Raw genomic sequence first — 7,312 nt, forward strand, 5'->3', positions numbered from 1 at the left:
TATTGATGATTTATTCGACCAATTTCAGGGAGAGAGGGTGTTCTCCAAGATTGATTTGAGGTCCGGTTATCACCAACTGATGATTCGGGATTCAGATATTCTTAAGACAGCTTTTATGACCCGATATGGCCATTATGAGTTCTTGGTGATGTCTTTTGGGCTGACCAATGCCCCAGCAACGTTCATGCATTTGATAAACAGTGTATTCCATCCCTATTTGGACTCATTCATTGTTGTATTCATTGATGACATCCTGGTGTACTCTCGTAGCCAGGAGGAGCACGCTCAACATTTGAGGATTGTATTACAGAGATTGAGGGAGGACAAGTTTTATACAAAGTTCTCTAAGTGTGAGTTTTGGCTCAGCTCAGTAGCATTCTTGGGGCACGTTGTGTCCAGTGAGGGTATTCAGGTGGATCCGAAGAAGATAGAGGTGGTGCAGAGTTGGCCCAGACCGTCCTCAGCCACAGAGATTAGGAGCTTTCTTGGTTTGGCGGGTTACTACCGTCGCTTTGTGGAGGGTTTTTCATCTATTGCATCGCCCTTGACCAAATTGACCCAAACGGGTGCTCAATTTAGGTGGTCGGATGAGTGTGATGAGAGCTTTCAGAAGCTCAAGACTGCTTTTCTTTGACCACAGCTCCAGTGTTAGTTCCGCCATCAGCTTCAGGTTCTTACACCATGTATTGTGATGCCTCAAGGATAGGCATTGGTTGTGTTTTGATGCAGGAGGGTAGGGTGATCGCCTATGCCTCGCGCCAGTTGAAGACCCATGAGAAGAACTATCTTGTCCATGATCTTGAGTTTGCAGCCATTGTTCACGCCTTGAAGATTTGGCATCATTATTTGTATGTGGGTTTATTGTGAGATCTATACTGATCACCGGAATCTGTAGTATCTGTTAAAGTAGAAGGATCTTAATTTGCGTCAGCGGAGATGGTTGGAGCTTCTTAAGGACTATGATATCACTATTTTGTACCATCCGGGGAAGGCCAATATGGTGGCCGAAGCTTTGAGTCACCGGGCAGAGAGTTTGGGGAGTTTAGCATATCTTCCAGCAGCAGAGAACCTTTGGCATTGGATGTTCAGGCCTTAGCGGGCCAGCTTGTCAGATTGGATATTTTGGAGCCTAGTCGGGTATTGGCTTGTGTGGTCTCCAGTTCTTCACTTTACCCCCACTTGCTCGTTCTTCAGGATAGGGTTCAGAGAGGTGATGCTAGGGATGTGACTATTGGTGATGACAGCATGCTGAGAATGCAGGGCCGGATATGTGTGCCTAATGTAGATGGGCTTCGAGAGTTGATTCTTGAGGAGGCCCATAGCTCGCGGTATTCCATCCATCCGGGTGCCGCGAAGATGTACCGGGATTTGAGGCAGCACTATTGGTGGAGGCGGATGAAGAAGGATATAGTTGGGTTTGTGGCTCGGTGTCTCAACTGTCAGCAGGTTAAGTATGAGCATCAGAGACCGAGTGGCTTGCTTCAGAGATTAGAGATCCCAGAGTGGAAGTGGGAGCGGATCACCATGGACTTTGTAGTTGGGCTTCCACAGACTTCGAGGAAGTTCGACGCTATTTGGGTTATTGTGGATCGGCTGACCAAGTCCACACACTTCATTCCAGTTGGTACTACTTACTCTTCAGAGCGGTTGGCTGAGATTTACATCCGAGAGATCGTTTGCCTGAATGGTGTCCTAGTTTCTATCATTTCAGATAAGGGTACTTAGTTTACATCGCAGTTTTGGAGGGCCGTGCAGCGAGAGTTGGGTACTCAGGTTAAGTTGAGCACAACTTTTCACCCTCAGATGGATGGGCAGTCCGAGCGCACTATTCATATATTGGAGGACATGTTGCGTGCTTGTGTCATTGACTTTGGAGGTTCATGGAACCAGTTTTTGCCACTCACGGAGTTTGCATATAACAACAGTTATTAGTCGAGTATTCAGATGGCTCTGTACGAGGCTTTATATGGGAGGAGGTGTAGATCTCCGGTTGGATGGTTTGAGCCGGGTGAGGCTAGGCTCTTAGGTACAGACTTGGTCCAGAACGCATTAGATAAGGTGAAATTGATTCAGGAGTGGCTTCGCACGGCACAGTCTAGGCAGAAGAGCTACACGGATAGGAAGGTCCGTGATGTGTCTTTTATGGTTGGGGAGAAGGTTTTGCTGAAGGTATCACCCATGAAGGGTGCTATGAGGTTTGGGAAGAGGGGCAAGTTGAGTCCCCAGTTTATTGGGCCTTTTGAGGTGCTTCAGAGGATAGGAGAGGTGGCTTATAAGCTTGCCTTGCCACCCAACTTGTCGAGTGTGCATCCAGTGTTTCATGTTTCCATGCTCCGGAAGTATATTGGAGATCCGTCCCATGTTTTGGATTTCAGCACGGTTCAGTTAGAGGGTGATATGACTTATGATGTGGAGCCGGTGGCTATTTTGGATCGGCAGGTTCGAAGGTTGAGGTCAAAGGATATAGCTTCAGTGAAGGTGCAATGGAGAGGTCAGCCTGTGGAGGAGGCCACCTGGGAGACCGAGCGGGAGATGCGGAGCAGATATCCACGCCTATTCGAGACTCCAGGTATGTTTCTAGACCCGTTCGAGGACAAACGGATATTTAAGAGGGGGAGGATATAATGACCCGGCCGGTCATTTCGAGAGTTATAGTCCCGTTTTCCCCATTTCCACTTCTTTTTGTGTTATTCAGTTATATTATATTATATCGGGTTAGTTGGTTCAGGACCGGAGTGGTTTCAGAGTGAATTGAGATACTTAATCTCTTAAGTAGAAACTTAAGTTGGAAAAGTCAACCGGATATTGACTTATGTGTAAATGATCTCGGATTTGAATTCTGGTGGTTCTGTTAGCTCCGTTAGGTAATTTTGGACTTAAGAATGCGTCCGGAATGTGATTTGACGGTTCGTGGTAGAATTAGGCTTGAATTGGCGAAATTAGAAATGTGGCGATTTCGGTCGCAGTGGAAAATTAGATATCGGGGTCGGAATGAAATTTCGGAAGTTGGAGTAGGTTCGTAGTGTCATTCTTGACGTGTGTGAAAAATTTGAGGTCATCCAGACGTAGTTTGGTTGGTTTCGGCATCAGTTGCCGAATTTGGAAATTTAAAAATTCTTAGGCTTGAATCCGAGGGTAATTCGGTGTTTGGATGTTGTTTTGAGTGATTCGAAGGTTCGACTAAGTTTGTATATTGATATATGACTTGTTGGTATTTTTGGTTGAGGTACCGAGGGCCTCGGGGTGATTCCTGGTGGTTAACAGATTTATCGAAGTTGGGATTTGCATCTGGAGCTGCTGCTTCTGCTATTTACGCACCTACGGAAGGAAGAGTCGCAGGTGCGAGGCCGCTGGTGCACGTGGGGAGTGCGCAGGTGTGGGCAATGCTGGGCTAGGCAGGATGCGCAGGTGCAAGTTGGAGGGTCGCATCTGCGAGCCCGCAGGTGCGAAACCTGGGGCGCAGATGTGGAAAAGGGAAATGCTGGGCAGGCTTCGCAGAAGCGGAGGAAACGTGCAGGTGCGACAAGTTTGCTGCAGATGCGGAGTCTGGGCACGTAAATGATTTGCGCAGGTGCCGCTCCTTAGACCGCAGGTGCGGTCGCGCGAGTGCGAGTAAATGGCCGCAGGTGCGAGAAGCCTGGGCAGAGGGTACATATTGCACACTTCGCGAATTTTGTTGCATTCTTCACCATTTCTATTCGGTTTTGGAGCTTTTGGGAGGGATTTGAAGAGGGAATCAAGGGGGTTTCGTTGAGGTAAGTTACTTGAGCCCTAATACTTGTATATATGGTGATGTTTCATTGTTTAATCATTATAATTAGTAAAAATGAGGGGTTAGAGCTTGGAATATTTGGAGAGTAATTTAAGGATTTGAAGGACCAAACGATGTCGGATTTTGATGAATTTGGTATGGTTAGACTCATGAGTGAATGAGCTTTCTAGTTTTGTAAATTTTGTCAGATTTCGAGACGTGGGTCCGGGGGCCGGGTTTGAGCCAATTTCAAATTTTGGTCTAATTTTGAAGCTTTTCTTGTGGAATTCATTCCATTAGCGTATATTGATGGTATTGTACTGATTGTGAATAGATTCAGAGCATTTGGAGGCCGAGTCCAGAGGCAAGAGTATTGCGGGGTAGAGATTTGACCGGTTTGAGGTAAGTAACGATTGTAAATCTAGTCCTGAGGGTACGAAACCCCGAATTTTGTATCATTCTATAATTTCTAGTGACACACATGCTGGGTGACGAGCGTGTGGGCGTGCACTGCTGGGAATTGTGACTTGGTATGTCCCGTAGCAACTATAAAGTTACATACTTTATTGAAACTATATGATACTTATATGTTTTAGAAAGAATTTCTGTAAATTTGGTTGAATGCCATGTTTGGGCCTTGTGCCAGTGCTGTTTGGACCCTTAAGGGCTTTTTCTTACTATCCTCTCATTGTTTTCGATTAAAAATCTATACTCAGTCATGTTTATACTTGTTTACCGCATAACTCAGTTTTATGACTCTATTTTGATACATATAAATATTTTGGGCCGAATGCCCTGTTTTACGGAAATGCCCGAGTGGCTTGAGAGGTTTATGACTGAGTGAGGTCGATGGCCTGATTTGTGAGGATATTTATGGGATTGTACTGCACGCCGCAGTATGTTGATATCGACTAAGGACCTGATTATGAGGATGAGTGTGGATCGGGGCTGCCCACCTGCAGCATACTTTATTATTATAGCACGTGAGTTGTCCGTGCAGCACGTGAGTTGTCCGTGCAGATTATAGCGCTTGGGCTGAAGGAGCCCCTCCGGAGTCTGTACACACCTCCAGTGAGCGCAGGTACCTACTGAGTGCGAGTGCCGAGTGCTGAGTGACTGGGAGGCATGAGTGATTGTGAGGTATGCCTGAGTGGCATGAGTGATTGTGAGGTATGCCGAGTGGCAAGAATGATTGTGAGGTATGCCCGAGTGGCCCGAGTGACTGTGAGGTTTGCTCGAGGGGCTGTATATGAGTGATGGTTTTCCTGAGGGGCTGTTTATGATTTCATCATTTTGCTCACCTTGTATTTTTTCTCTGTCTGAAAACTGTTGAAAAATATCTTTAAATGACTTTTACTGGAACTGGGTTAAACGAGATGTTTTGATTCAACTCCTGATTTTAAAAACATGTGATATTTTACTGAGATTTCCCGATATGAATGTTATATGCTTTATTGCTCGTCACTACTGCTCAGTCTTTATTTATTTTTGTTACTTACTGTGTTGGCGTACTCACGTTACTCCCTGCACCTTGTGTGCAGATTCAGGTGTAGCTGGACACGGTAGCGGCTATTGAGTGTTCTGGTTGCCGATTTTCTTGGAGATAGCAAGGTAGTTGTTTGGCGATCGCAGCCCCTGCTCTTTTCCCTCTCATCTTCCTCTAGTTGTATTTAGCTATTTTTTCAGGCTGAGTTAGTCTTGATATTGTTAGACAGATTGTAGTAGATGCTCATGACTAGTGACACCCCGATGTCAGGCTTTTCCTTTCGCACATTTATTTTGATTGGAACTCTTTTCCGAAGGTTTTTATGTTAAATAACATTGAAATTATTGGTTTATTTTGAAAATGAGTCGGCTTGCCTAATTCTACGATAGGCGCCATCACGACATGGGTTAGTTTGGGTCGTGACACACTTACAATAATATAACCAAAAACTATGTCTTGATTAAACAAATTATCTTTTTGTCTTCTACATTTAGGTTTGACTCTTAGCGCAAAGTAAACGGCAACTCCGAAAAGCTGCTATTATCTCCAAAAAAGAAAAATCATTGCAATTTCTTTGCAATTTATTGGTAGAAGAACACAACTGCAAGTAAAGTTAAATAACTTAACCAAAATTAATGTGTTCCGAACCTCACAATGGGAAAATCAAGAAGAGAACAGCGAGTCGTCTTCTCTTCTTCCGGCGCCATAAGCACGATTTGTGAAGTCCGCTGAAAGGACGATACATAAATCCGTCTCCAAAAAGCATATAAACAACGCTTTAGGAAAAAGGAAGTAAATATAAGACCAACGAATGATAACAATGGTTGATCTTTTGCTACAAATACTGGAAAAAAATGCTTCTCTTCTAATTTGTGATTGAACTTGCAAGAAAGCTTGAAATTTTGGTGACAGCATGTATTGATAACACAGGCCAAGATCGGTTTTCCTGTTAAAATAAATAAATCAAAAGAGCAAAAAGTGAAGAATATCAGATTTGAAGCAAGAATTTTTTATCGAATTAAAAAGAAAAAGGTACCCGTCTTCATGGAGGATGGAGGAAAAGTGGAACTCTCTTTTTATCCATGGAGACAAAAATGAGATATTAGCGTTTGAAATTGTTGTCATCAAAGAGGAAGAAGAAAGGGTTTTGGTAGAAATTAATGGCTATTACTACCAATGAAGGAAGAATGAAACGGTTGGGTTTCTCAATTAAACTAATCGGTAAATTAAAGAAGAAGAAATTTATTACTCGAATAAGGTAAATGAGAAAAAAGAAGAGAAAACTCAAAAAACGGAGAAAAAAGATAAAGGCAATTGCTGATCAATTAGGCATGCCACATCAGAGGGTTAATGCCCTGTTTTATATATATATATATATATATATATATATATATATATATATATATATATATATATATATGTTGTTATCGGGTTAAAGCATGCGGGTGAAAACGTGAATATTACCATTCCAATAAACCAGATTATTTACAAACTAAGAGCACCTCATATAGGCCTCAGAAAAAGAACAGCTTGTTACATATCTCTTGTAATAATCCTATGCATTTCCTAGTTCTCTTTGAGCCCCTAAGCATATCCATTCTTTCCCTAACTTCTAGTTTAATTTGTTGCACTATAATGTCTTTCTGTACAGTAATGTTTCTAAAAAATTTCAGTTCCTGGCTATCCAAATCATGTGATATATGTTGCATAGACTGCTACCATGATTTCCTTCTTGAATCTCTTCCAATGCTTCCTCTTTATCTGCAGTATATTTTGTACTATGTCATTTTGTCTGATTCTTAGACCACTCCAAATGTTAATCTCTTGTAGAACAGATTTGGACTATGAGCATTCACCAAATAAGTGTTGACTGATTTTTACTGGGGCTGTTCATTTGGATCAGATATCCGAAATCCGAACCGATCCGTTCAATTTTGAATTTTGGATTGGATCAGATTTCGGATTGTATTTATTAAAATTTTGGATTTCGGATCGCATTCGGATTGGTATAATTTTAATACGATCCGATCCGAAATCTGAAATTATTAGGGCATGTATAAATTCTAAACTTTAAT

General features: G+C 42.8%; 1 long non-coding RNA gene across 1 annotated transcript; it reads right to left on the minus strand.

Annotated features, from left to right (window-relative positions):
* Positions 1-5,788: 5,788 nt before the first annotated feature.
* LOC107795168 (uncharacterized) lies at positions 5,789-6,561 on the minus strand. Its single transcript, XR_001650050.2, has 2 exons — positions 6,274-6,561; positions 5,789-6,183 (listed from the first exon to the last, which is right to left on the minus strand). It is a non-coding gene; the product is annotated as an uncharacterized LOC107795168 (long non-coding RNA).
* Between the last annotated feature and the right edge of the window lie 751 nt (positions 6,562-7,312).

This window comes from Nicotiana tabacum, chromosome 19 (genome assembly GCF_000715075.1).
Source record: "Nicotiana tabacum cultivar K326 chromosome 19, ASM71507v2, whole genome shotgun sequence".
Lineage (NCBI taxonomy): Eukaryota > Viridiplantae > Streptophyta > Magnoliopsida > Solanales > Solanaceae > Nicotiana > Nicotiana tabacum.